Here is a 13,602-nt window from a genome sequence, read left to right as displayed (position 1 = left end):
CAAGTGTGGGTTATGTTGCCATTATTCCAGGAAAGTATGAAGAGTTTCTTCCTAGCATGTAATGAGAGTTAAGGGTTTTCTTCTAATCAATATTCCTGGGAGTTTTATACATTTGTAACCAAAGTATTGCCTGTCTTGCTATGGCAAGGGTTTCATGGAACTTATGGCTTGAGGCTTGTTACCTTTCAATATTGTGTCTTGTTAATTTAAAGTCGAGAGGGTTTTCCTTTTTACCTCGCTCATTTTTTTTTTGTTGTTAATGTGCTAAGAGATGTATAAACATTTTTTCCTTCAGTAATATGAGAATGTTATCCCATGCATTTCACTTAACTCACTTGCTCAATAATTTCATTTAAGAATTATGTTTATATTTTCTCACATTCAAATTGATAGCTATGTAAAATTTCTCCTTTAGATTTTGTATGTGGTTTTGTATTGAGTGTTTCAGCTAGTTTTCTCTATCATGTTTTTAATGCAACACTTTAATCAGAGAGATTTACGAGTCCTTTATAGCTTGTCTTTCCTTCTTTCTCTTTATAAGTTTCACAAAGGAGCTCGAGACTGTACCGAGGGTGCTACTTGGCTAGCTAGCCCAGCGAATTAACTCGATTTTCCCTTTAAGTATTAATATAAAATTTCCCAAGTCTGTGTGTTATTTTAATTGAATTGAAATGTTGTTTAACTCATTCTACAGGGAAGATATTTTCATAATCCAAATTTAAACAGGAATGCAACAAATTACAAATATAACCATACATATAGAGATGCAACATAAATAATACTTCATTTCATTACTGTAAAATACTAAAATATGCTTACAAACAAAAATGGAAAATAAACTAATTAGGGTGATGGTGGCTTATCTCTGAGAAGAGATGTGGCGGTTACACGCCTCTGAACAGTGTTACAATGAGGCTCGAAGGCCTATTTATTGTTGAGAAACAATGGAAAACCCTAAACATCCAAAAACCTATCCCTAGAAGATGAAACGCCAAACTATGGGTCATGTTTGAGTAAATTGGTACATCAACTTCCCGGGGTCATAATTTTGGCATACGATCTTCGTTTCACGTGCACAATATCTCGTTAGAAATATCTATCCGAGAACTACAACTTTGGGAAGAAAAAAATAGGACCATGGGCCCATGTTGCTCCCAGTTTTCCCAAAAAACGTCATTTAGGGCCTCAAAACAGCTTTGGAAGTTCAAGACCCAAAAAACTGCTAAAAATAGTAAATTGTGCTACAATTAAGGAAACTGAAAAGTTGAAAGAAACATTGGTGGGGATCCAAGTGGACTTGGCGGGTGACCACCAATATCCACCTGGATCATTGCAAGATCTGTTCTTATGTAATTCATCCTTATTACGCGTCATTATGAACATAGTAATTTCTTGAATAAAATAAATATATTGTAAATAAAATTCCCTTTCCTAATTATAGTAAATAAATTGCAAATGATATTTCCTATAATTATACAAGATCATTTTTACTTGTATATTCATATTAAGTTCACAGAGACAAATCTATATAATAACCTTTTTCCTTTCCACATATAGACAAGGAACCCAGTATCTATTGGAATGCAATTTTGAATTTTAATGAAAATAACCTGACCTTCCTACTTAACATGAAACAATTCATGGTATATACGTATTTGTTCCCGAATGAATTTTCCACCACAAGTCCATAGGGGAATCAAATCTTCCTAGCCTACGAGAACCAGAACATTCCTGGTACTCCCCCCAAGCCGATTTCATACACTGGAGCAGTTTTGTATGCTTCTTTGGTTCCTTATACTACTTGGTCCCAACCAACTTCAATCTAGGCTCTTTTGCTTTTGTTGAATCCCACTGGCTCACTAGCTCAAGGATTTTTGGAATTCTGACACCAACCAACAATTCCCAAACTTTTTCTTTTTCCTTGGTCTTCTGTTTTCTTTCCCTTGCCTCAGGTACCCTTACCCTATCGACCCCCTCCCTTTTTCCCTAGAGTATTTCATTCTTGGGAGGGCAGTTGGGCAGGTAATTGTCAGTCCAACTGTTTCTTTATTCCTAATTGTCTCTAGGTATGAAATATTTTCTCTTCATTTTATCCCTGTGACTTGTGGCTGACTTTTCTTCACAAAACTTCATATTTTTAATTTCATATCAGCAATACATTATTAAATTAAATCAAGTCTTTATATTAGTTAACTGTATATGGTAAAATAAAGTAATTTTAAAAAGTATCTCATGACCAACGGGGTGTTACATCCTCCCCTCTCAAGAGAAACATCGTCCCTGGTGTTTTCTTGCCTCTGGAACATGCTCGGGTATGCTTCTTGCATGAATTGTTCATCCTCCCAAGTAGCCTCTTCTGGAACAAAGTGCTTCCATTGCACTTTAACCTGGGGGATAACTCGTTTCCACAATGTTGCTTCTCTCCGATCGAGAATACACATGGTCTCGACTTAGAATTCCCTATCCAGTTCATCCTACCATTAAACATTATTATGGTCATTCCTCAGCAATATGCTTGAAACATAATAATTTTTTTTAAAGAAGGATCTATCTCACTACCTGAACATCCTTCCAATGAATGATGTTTTTAGGGTCATGTATATATTTCTTTAAAAAAGAGACATGAAACACATTTTGCACACGGGTGTTACTAGGTAGAGCTAACTCGTCGGCCACTGGGCCAATTATGCCAATGATTTAGAATGAGCCACAAAATCGAGGGGCTACTTTGGAGCATCCACTCCACCTTAGATTACTTTTCTTGGGTTTAATCTTCACATACACATGTTCTCCAATTTGATATTCTCAGTAAGTTCTTTGCTGATCAGCATAAACGTTTTGTGAATCATGAGCTGCCTTTAGGTTGTGTCAAACCCCTTTTACCATAGATTCCATTTCTTTGAGCATCTCAGGTCCTAAGATTAATTTATCCTCTGGGCTATTCCAATTTCCTGGTATTCTGCATCTCCTTCCATATAATACCTCGAATGGGCTCATTTTTAACGATGCATGATAACTGTTGTTATATGCAAATTCCACCAGGTATAAGTATTCTTCCCACCTCGTGGGTTGTTACATTACATACATTCTAAGCATATCCTCCAATACTTAATTCACTCACACTGTCTACCCATCCATTCGTGGATGATAGGGCGTGTTGAATTGTATTTGAGTGCCAAGACCAGTAAATAAGGTCTTCCGGAAAGTGGAAGTAAATTTGACATCTCTGTCTGAGATTACCATTTTGGGTATCCCGTGCAATCTAAAAATTTCTTTCATAAAGATATCAACAATTTATATAGCCTTATAGGTAGACTAGATAGGTATAAAATGAGAAACTTTACTCAGTTTATCTACTACCACCATTATAGAATCATTCTGCCTTTTTTACCTTAGAAGCCCAGTGATAAAATCTAAGGTGATAATCTCCCACTTCCATTCAGGAATGGGCAGAGGGTGAAGTAGGCCGACAGGGTGCTGATGTTCGACCTTCACCTGTTGACAATCCAAACACTGAGCCAAATATTAGGCGGTCTCCACCTTCATGCCAAGCCAAAAATAATCTTTTCTTAATGTTGTAATTAATTTTTGATATCCTGGGTGTGCAGTATATGGATTTCGGTGGTATTCATCTAGAATAAATATTCTAACAACTTGCTGGTTGGGTACATAAATGTGATTTATAGACCTCAACATACCTTTATTTTCAACATCATATCCCAAATTTCTTTCAGAGATGTCTTCGTTTTCCGCCTGCTGCCATAGGAAATGATATTCAGGATCTTTTAGAGATACATCTTTAATTTGATTTGTAAAATCAAAATTTATTTTACTAACAAAAATTTCATAAATATAATTCAATCTTCGACTTAAAGCATCAGCCACCATATTTTCCTTTCCCTTCAGATGCTTGATGTCAAAGTTAAATTCATTTAAAAACACAGTCCGTCTTGCATGTCGAGCATTCAAACTTGGTTGATGGAAGAAATTAGTTAGGCTATTGTGATCTATCATGAGGACAAATTTCTTCCCTAAAAGATAATGCCTCCAAATCTTTAAAGCATGAATTATTGTTGTGAGCTCTAAGTCATATGCTAAATAACATTTTTCATGCTACTTTAGCTTCCGCGATTCATACACCACCACTCGACCTTCCTGCATTAATACGCCCCCAATTCTCGTTTGGCACGCATCCGTACAAACCATAAATTCTTTATTCGGGTCTACTACCCTTACAACGAGTGTAGTAGTCAACAAATGTTTCAATTGATCAAAACTTTGATGACACTCTATAGTCCACTTGAATTCCTTCCCCTTTTTATGCAAGGAATTCAAGCAATGAGCAACTTTAGAAAATCCCTCAATAAAGCGACGATAGTATCCGCCAAACACAAACAAAAATGAATGCTGGTCACATTCTTAAGGACAAACCACTCCATGATTGATTTTATTTTCTATGGAGCTACTACTACACCTTCCTGTGTTATAATATGCCCAAGATACTAGATTTGTTCATTTTAGAATTCAAACTTGCTGTATTTTGCATATAGTTGGTGTTCCCTTAAGGTTTGCAACACAATTTGTAAATGCTTATGATGCTCCTCGAGGCTTTTAAAATAAATCAAAATGTCATTGCTAAAGATTAATACAAATTTATCAAGGTATGGGTGAAAGACCCTGTTCATAAGGCTCATGAATGTGGCCATGGCATTCGTTAATCCAAAGGGTAGGACTACAAACTCGTAATGTCCATAACGAGTGTTGAATGCAATCTTACATATATCGTCTTTTTTTATTCTAATATGGTGGTATCCTGATTGTAAATCAATTTTCGAGAATAGCTTTGCACCCTTGACTTGATCGAACAAATCATCAATTCTAGGCAGCAGATACTTGTTTTTTACCATTATTTTGTTTAGTTGTCGATAATCGATGCTCAATCTCAAGGTGCCATCCTTCTTTTTAACGAACAACACTGAGGCTCCCTAGGGTGATACACTGGGATGAATATAATTTGTATCCAACAATTCTTGTAATTGAATTTTCAATTCAGTGAGCTTTGGTACACTCATCTGGTAGGGGTTTTTGATATCGGGGTAGCCCCCGTAATTAATTCAATAGTGAAATCTATATCTCTTTTGGTTGGCAACCATGGTATTTCCTCAGGAAACACATCTACAAATTCTTGAATTACAGGTAGATCCCCTAAATCAAGCATCTTCTCTTTAGATGTACCATAATTTACTTAGACTACATTTATCTAACAACCCTTTCGTAAACATTTTCCTAGATGGGAGGCAGTGATTGGTCTTAACTGTACGGGTTGTTTCACCCCCTGAATCTTACATTGGACACCTGCTTCGTTAAGGTAACTAATAGTCTTTTCCTTGCAATCAACCAAAGACCAATGGGCTTCTAACCAGTCCATTCCAATTCAAACATCATAGAACCCTAGGGGTAAAACATTTAAATTTTTTCTTATGGGTTGGTCTGCTAACTCAACTAAACAGTTCTCTACTTTAGCCGTCACGTGCCTTTTTTCCCCTGTGGTTAGCTATTCTAGCCATGGACTTTTAAATTTCCAAGTTTGTAACTGACATAACTCTACTATCTTAGGGCTCACATAACTTAAACTAGCACCAAGATCTACTAAAATATAAACAATATGATTGAACAACTTACCTTCAACCTCAATCATGTTGGGTTGGTATTCCATTTGACGCTCTTCTAGTGCTGCATTTATTTTTGGTATGGCCTTGCCCACCTCTCCCACTATAGAAGCTTCTTGTATACAATTAACTGGTTCAATTTTCCCATGGTAAGGATAATTTTTAACATAATGTGGTCCCCCACAGCCCCAACATTGTAACAGGGGCTTCTTTCCTTGATTACCTTCAGATTTAATAAATGATTCCACTAGTTTAGTCTCATTTGGAGATCGAAACTTCCATTGACTTTTCTCCATATTTTTTCCTTGTTGTCCCTTAAAAGTATTTCTAGGGTTACCCATTCTATTGTTTCTACTACTCCGTGCAGTCCTTTGTCCCTTCTTACTGGTCCAACCTTTACCGTTATCCTTTTTCTGCATTTGTTGATAACATATTTGTGCCTTCCTGACAGCATCATCCATAGTTTTAGGATAGTCGAACTCAAGCCGTTCTTTCATATGCATTGGTAAGCTACTAAAAAATGTTTTCACCTTAGCTTTCTCCTCTCATAAATATGGTACATATCATAATAAAGAGGTAAATTTGGCCACATATTAATCCATAGCCAGTTGTCTCAATCTTAATTCATTAAACTCTTTAGCTTTATTGTTGTAAAATTGTTCTGTCAAATATTTGTTCCTGAAATATTTTTGGAATGCTTCCCAAGTGATTAACTACTCATCAATGACATATACTGATTTTACTTCCTCCCACCACAAGGTAGCCTTTCCTCATAACTGGTAAATAACTAATCGGGCTTTTCAGTTTTCATCATAATCATAGATTTCAAAATATTTGGCTATATTTATTAACTAAGACTCCGTTGCTTCCTCAGTTTCACCATCATAGCTTGGAGGTTGAATCTTCTTAAATTCAACTTGCAATACAACTTTTTGTTTCTTTGCTTTATTGTGCCCATCACTGTCTGATGTGTCTCCAGAATCTTTTCCTTCCATTTTCTGATTACCTTTTGACTCTTGTGTTTGGATTTCTTCTAGGGTAGAGTCCTCTTTCCTTCGGTGATATTCTACTTGATTACTATTATCAAAACTCGGTTTCAAATTCCGATGGTTCTTCCTAGATGTTAAGCTCTTCATAATGTGTTCTTTCTCATGTACCAAACGTTCATTTTCAGTCCAAAGGGCTACCATTCCCGATTGGAGTTGTTGAATGGTTTCCATCATTGCAGTAGTCTTGTTATGAGATTCATTATCCAATTGAATCATAGCTCAAGATTTAGTTCTTGCTACCAGTATTGACTCAAGCTTAGTGTTGGGTCTTGCTGGTGGCATGGAAGCGGTTCCACCTCTTCTCCTCATAATGATCATTCTCTCTCTATACATACACAACACAATTTGATTTGCATACAATCAGGTCCTCAATGTAGAACCTTAAGCTCTGATACCACCTGTAACATACCCATATATATATATATATATATATATATACACACACACACACACCATACCCCATTAATCCATAAGCTAAATTTTTACTACGATGACAAATTTCACATTAGAGGAAATTTTAGCCTAAAAGGCCCATGAAATTTTCACGTAATTTCTGTGTCATAATATGTAAATCAATCAAAGTCCTTTAAATTTAAAAATAGGTACATGTAAATATTTTGGAGGGAAAAGAAGAAAAACTAATTTTTTTAATTGTATTTTTGGCTTATCTTCTTATAGGTTTACTCAAATTTCAAGTGTAGACATTCATTGGATGTAGAATTAAATTCCGCATCCAATGAGTACCCATTATGCCTAGTTTTGGGAAGATCTATATTGATAAAAAAATTGCAGATACATTAAAAACACGTGTCCAACACATTTTTTAATGTATCTTCATTTTTTTTTATCAATATGGGTCTTCTCAAAAGTATGCGTAATAGGTACTCATTGGATGCGGAATCAAATTCTGCATCCAACGAATATCTACAATTGAAATTTGAGTAAACCTATAAGGGAATAAGCCAAAAATACAATTAAAAATGTAGTTTTCTTCTTTTCCCTCCAAAATTCATAACTCTTATTTTATTATTTTATTATTTTTCCTTAGGAGACCACTTTTAGGCTGAAATTTCCTCTAATGATAGTAACATGAACATATATTCAACATATATATATAATCATATGATTTTTGGATTACTTCGAATCCCCATGTGCGATTAATGTATTATATGGTTTGGGTGTTAACCATACAGGCCCTTTATCAAAGTTGCATTTAATATTTATTCCACATTCATTGTCGTAGCTCCATTGTTAGCAGCTAAGTTACCTAAAGGATATGCTTTACCCGACCTACCCACGGGTTTCTGTAACCCAGGTTTGTCAAACAATCCAGAATGTTTTATGCATTGGCCATCTGGCTTGCCTTCATCCATCAGATCACAGGTAAATGGACGACATCTAGTGATCTTTGGATTCTAGTTCATTCAATGATAGGAATGGTCCCACCCTTCATCGATGGCTAAGGATGCTTGTGATTTAGTTAAGGGTAACCGTCCTTGGTGCTAGAGTGGCCCAAACCCTCATTCTATCATTTCGCCCACTGTTGTAGCCCGCTCTGAAACTTCGATGAATTTCAGGTCTTCTATGCTTGAGAAGGGAGTAATGGTCACCATTGATTCGTCTTAGTGCCTGCAGCATGAAGAACCATACCTTGTTTTACAACGTTTCTCCAACACCATTGGGTATTACCCTCATTCTTAGTACCCAATCATTGTTTTTTTGTTTGGTTTTTTTATTTGATTTGTTTTGTTTTTGTTTTTTTTCCTGTATCTTGCTTTTACATTCTTTGTTGTCTATGCTGACTTCAAATGTATTCATGCAGGGTCGTGCTAGGGAGTGAATCTCTGTTCAGGGCCACTCCTTGAGCTTCTGGGGTTTCACACCCATCTCTCAAACATCATTTCACGGAGTGGCTTACATGCCTTCTTGCTTCGTTCTCACATAATTGGCATAGTGTTGGTTGCCATTTGGAGTTTGTTACCACTTTATGTGATGTCCTTTCTGCATCGAGATAGCTCGAATCCCCTCATCGAAGGCATCACTCTCAATTTACATATACCAAACATAACATCACATCTTATTTATATATATATGTATATATACACACTAAAAAATGTTATACAACAAACGTGTCACTTCTAAATATAAGATACTCATCCACATCCCAGAGGCGAGTAGTGTCAGTACACATGGATAAAAAAAAAGAGAAAAAAGAGTATGAGTACTCAGGAATCTAAAGTACCCTCCTTTGCTTGCTTCTAAGGCCTTGCAATACCTAAGTCTCGAGAAGGTGACTTTTCTCCATTTCTTCCTCGATATGGATCACACAGAGGTACTTATCCCTTGTTTAAAGCATTGGAGAGAGAGTTAGTTTCATCACAGCTTTGGGATAACTCTTCATAATAGGGAGGGATGGGATTACAAGGAAGAGCTCGTAACAGCTTTAAAGCCTTCATTCGATAAGAAAATAAGGCAACTCAGGTCCTCTTCTCTATCACTTTTTTTTTATCTCTAGAGATTAAGAATCGATTTCGATCTTTTCCGGTGGAATGGTACCGGTTATATAATTAAGAGTCATATGGAAATACATAGACCTGTAGTAATCCCAAAGCATACGGGTTGACCATCTATCTAGTATTCAAGATTGGGACGACCAGGTATGATTAACCAAAGGAAGACATTTTCCCAACTCTGCTCATTGCAAAGTAACTAAGGCTTACTGATGAGCCAGTACAGGGACTTTGTGAAAGAAAGCTTTACTGTGGTGATTACGGAAAGGCAACCTTTACTGTACAAAAGTATTTCCATAAAAGCGGGAAGACGATCTTTCGAAGCACCTTTAATAAAAAAGGCCATTCCAGCCTGTCATAGGCTTTAGCCATATCCAGTTTACTAAGCAACATGAGCACGAGTACCTCCTGTAGAAGTAAGCACTCATAACAAAGGGAGAGGTAGCATCTAAGGGATTACCAGTAGCTGTAGTAGAAGACCTAGGAGTGGGTATATACGAATAGGGAGTAAAGATACGAATCGAGATTGCTCATATTCTGAATACTAATAGAGCTAACACTAATATTTTCTATAAATCAAGATTGATTAGAGAGTAGAAGTTCGATCATTCTGAGTATTTATTTACACTCATATGCAGCGAATCCCACCTACTCGACTCTTCGCAAGAGATGTTCCCTTGCGCCCTCGTCTGCAGTGTTCGTTCTAGTGTACAGGTGTGGGTTATGTTGCTATTATTCCCAAGAAAGTATGAAGAGTTTCTTCCTCGCATTTACTAAAGAGTTAAGGGTTTTCTTCTTGTCAATATTCCTGGATGTTTTATACATATGTAACCAAAGTATTGCTCGTCTTTCTATGGTGAGCATTTCATGGAACTTATGGCTTGAGGCTTGTTACCTTTCAATATTGTGTCTTGTTAATTTAAAGCCAAGAGTGTTTTCCTTTTTACCTCACTCATTTTTTTTGTTAATGTGCTAAGAGATGTATTGACCCAGTCAATAGTAGTGTAATTATTTTAAACAGGTTTTTTCTTTGGTAATATGAGAATGTTATCCCATGCGTTTCACTTAACTCGTTCGCTCAATAATTTCGTTTAAGCATTCTGTTTATATTTGCTGACATTCTGGTTGATAGATATGTAAAATACTTCCTTTAGATTTTGTATCTGGTTTTGTATCCAGTGTTTTGGCTAGTTTTCTCTATCGTGTTTTTAATGAAGCACTTTAATCACATAGATTTGTAAGTCCTTTATAGCTTGTCTTTCCTTCTTTCTTTTTATAATCTTCACAAAGGAGCTCGAGACTGTTCCAATGGTGCTACCTGGCTACCTGGCCCAGGGAACTAAATCGACTTTCCCTTTAAGTATTAATATAAATTTTCCCAAGTTTGTATATTATTTTAATCGAGTTGAAATGTTGTTTAACTCAAGATATTCAAGATCTGTTCCTATGTAATTCATCCTTATTACATTTCATTATGAGCACAATAATTCTTGAATACAATAAATAGACTGTAAATAACATTCCCTTTCCTAATTATAGTAAATAAATACAAGCTCATTTTTACTTGTGCACGCATATTAAGTTCACATAGACAGATCTGTATAATAATCTTTTTCCTTTCCACATATAGACAAGGAACCCAGTATCTATTGGAATGTAGTTTTGAATTTTAATGAAAAGATCCAGACCTTTTTACTTAATAGGAAACAATTCACAATATATACTTATTTGTTCCCGACTGAATTGTCCACCACAAGTCCACAAGGGAATAAAATCTTCCCAACGAGAACCACAACATTCCTGGTACTCCCTTCAAGCTAATTTCATACACTGGAGTAGTTTCATCTGCTTCTTGGGTTAAGGAAAATTTTAAGGATGGATACGTATTTGAAAGTTTAGAAACCTTGGCGAATCTCAGTAATTTATAATAGAAAAATTGTAAAATTTTTGATGATATTTTTGTAAAAATATCTAAAATTCAGATTATATTATATTAGTCTATATAAGTTTTTGGCGATTTTTAAGGTAAAATAATTTCATACTATAAAATTTGAATGAATTATTTTTAGAAAAAATGGAAATTGGTGAATATTTTTTTTCGAAAAAATATAGAAAATTAGCCCAACCAGCTTCAGCCTAGGCTCTTTTGATTTTGCCGAATCCCACTTGCTCGCCAGCTCAATGATCCTCTAAATTCTGGCACGAACCAACCATTCCAAAGCTTTTTCTTTTTCCTTGGTCTTCCATTTTCTTTCTCTTGCCTCACTTATTTTGCTTTTGTTGAATCCCACTTGCTCACCAGCTCAAGGATTTTCTGAATTCTAGAATGAACCAACAATTCCAAAACTTTTTCTTTTTCCTTGGTCTTCCATTTTCTTTCTCTTGCTGTGAGTACCCTTACCCTATCGCCACCCTCCCATTTTCCCAGTCTTTCCTTCATGAGAGGGCAGTTGGCAGTCCAATTGTTTCTTTATTCGTAATTGTCTCCTGGTATGAAATACTTTCTCTTCATTTTATCCCCGGGACTTGTGGCTGACTTTTCTTCACAAAACTTTATATTTTTAATTTCATATCAGCAATACATTATTAAATCAAATCAAATTTTATATCAATTAACAACAATAAAACAAGATAAAATAAAATAATTTTAAAAAATATCTCATGACCATCGAATATTACATTATATCACATAATTAATAATTAATATTTATATATTTACTATATAAAATATTAGATAAATATCCTTACCTTTTTAATTTTTTTAAAAGCATATTGAAATTTAAGTTTTATATCACTTTATTGATTGTAAGAGTTAAAATATCATTATGGAGTGGCTATTTAGAGATGACAACAATTTTTTGAAAATATTACCCCAATAAAGTCACAAGTTAATTATTCAATCACAATTTTTATTTATAAAATTAAGTAGAAATTTGATTTAAAATCAATTGCAAATTAATAATATAATTTATAAAAAAAACTAATTTCATTACTAAATATACCATAAAGATGACAATTCTCATAATTTTTTTAATTATAATAAAAAATACATTTTATCTTTTAAATTTATAATAAAAAATATTTATATCAAATGTTTTAATTTACTTAAATAGATAGTGAGATCATCTATATGACTTAATTAGAAGTAAGTTTACGAATTCCCTATGAGTAAGACCTTACCTAAGTACCAAGCAAACCTTGTGCAAACTGAACATAAAGTCACAGCAGCTGAAGTGAAAAAATTACATTCTTTAATAGGAAGATTTCATGGCAAATGAAGGAGAGAATTTTTTTTAATCGAACATGCTGAAAAGAGAATACAACATTTGGAAGAGTGTGAAAGGAAACTTTCACAAGAAAGTATGGGAGATGAATGAAACTGTGACAAGAAAGTATGGGAAATGAATCAAAATCACTACTACAAAAGATTTTCATTAGAACATGCTGAAAAGTGACTACAACATTTGGAAGTGTGAAAGGAAACTGTGATAAGCAAGTATGGGTGTTTCAGTGTGAAAGGAAACCGTGACAAGCAAGTATGGGTGATGAATCAGAATCACTACCAGAAAACACTCTCGTCTTCTATTTCCAGTTGTAGGTTTATACAACATGCAAAACTCAGTGGGTCAATGTGAAGTTCATAGGATCAGGAATTTATACTTCTAGTTGTAAGTTAATTAAACCTACAAAAATTAGTTGGTTAATGTGAAATTCGTACAGTTTAGGAAAATTGTTTTCCCGACCTTAAAAGCAAGGTTACATCATTTACTTTATGCCAAACGGAAACATAGGTTAGAAGTAATGAATACAAGAGGTGGAATTTCAAATCTACTTGAAAATAATGGCAGTCACTGAAATGTCAATGCATCTACTTCCCTAAAAAAAATTATAAAGAGCAGACTCTATTAAAAAGAACAATGTTCGAAATTAAGAATAATGGCAATCACTGAAATGTCAATGCATCTACTTCCTTAAATTTTTTTTATAAAGAGCAGACTCTATTAAAAGAACAATGTTGGAAATTAAGAATAATGGCAATCACTGAAATGTCAATGCATCTACTTCCTTAAAAAAAAATTATAAAGAGCAGACTCTATTAAAAGAACAATGTTGGAAATTAAGAATTAAATAATTGTTTCCAGACAATAGCCAGGTGGTAAAGGCAACAGTTTGTCATGTTGGAGCTTGGGATGTATAGTGTACATAGGTCACACATAGACTCTGCACTGTGTTTCAAAGTGCCACCACCAAGCAACAGGAATGACATCGATCTATATGACTTAATTAGAAGTAAGTTTACGAATTCCCTACGAGTAAGACCTTACCTAAGTACCAGGCAACCCTTGTGCAAACTGAACATAAAGTCAGAGTAGA

Source organism: Pinus tabuliformis, chromosome 9, assembly GCF_031772625.1.
Source record: "Pinus tabuliformis cultivar Carrire ecotype Pingquan chromosome 9, CPIR1, whole genome shotgun sequence".
Classification (NCBI taxonomy): Eukaryota; Viridiplantae; Streptophyta; class Pinopsida; order Pinales; family Pinaceae; genus Pinus; species Pinus tabuliformis.
The sequence above is the reverse complement of the archived record's forward strand: the minus strand, read 5'-3'. Positions refer to the sequence as shown.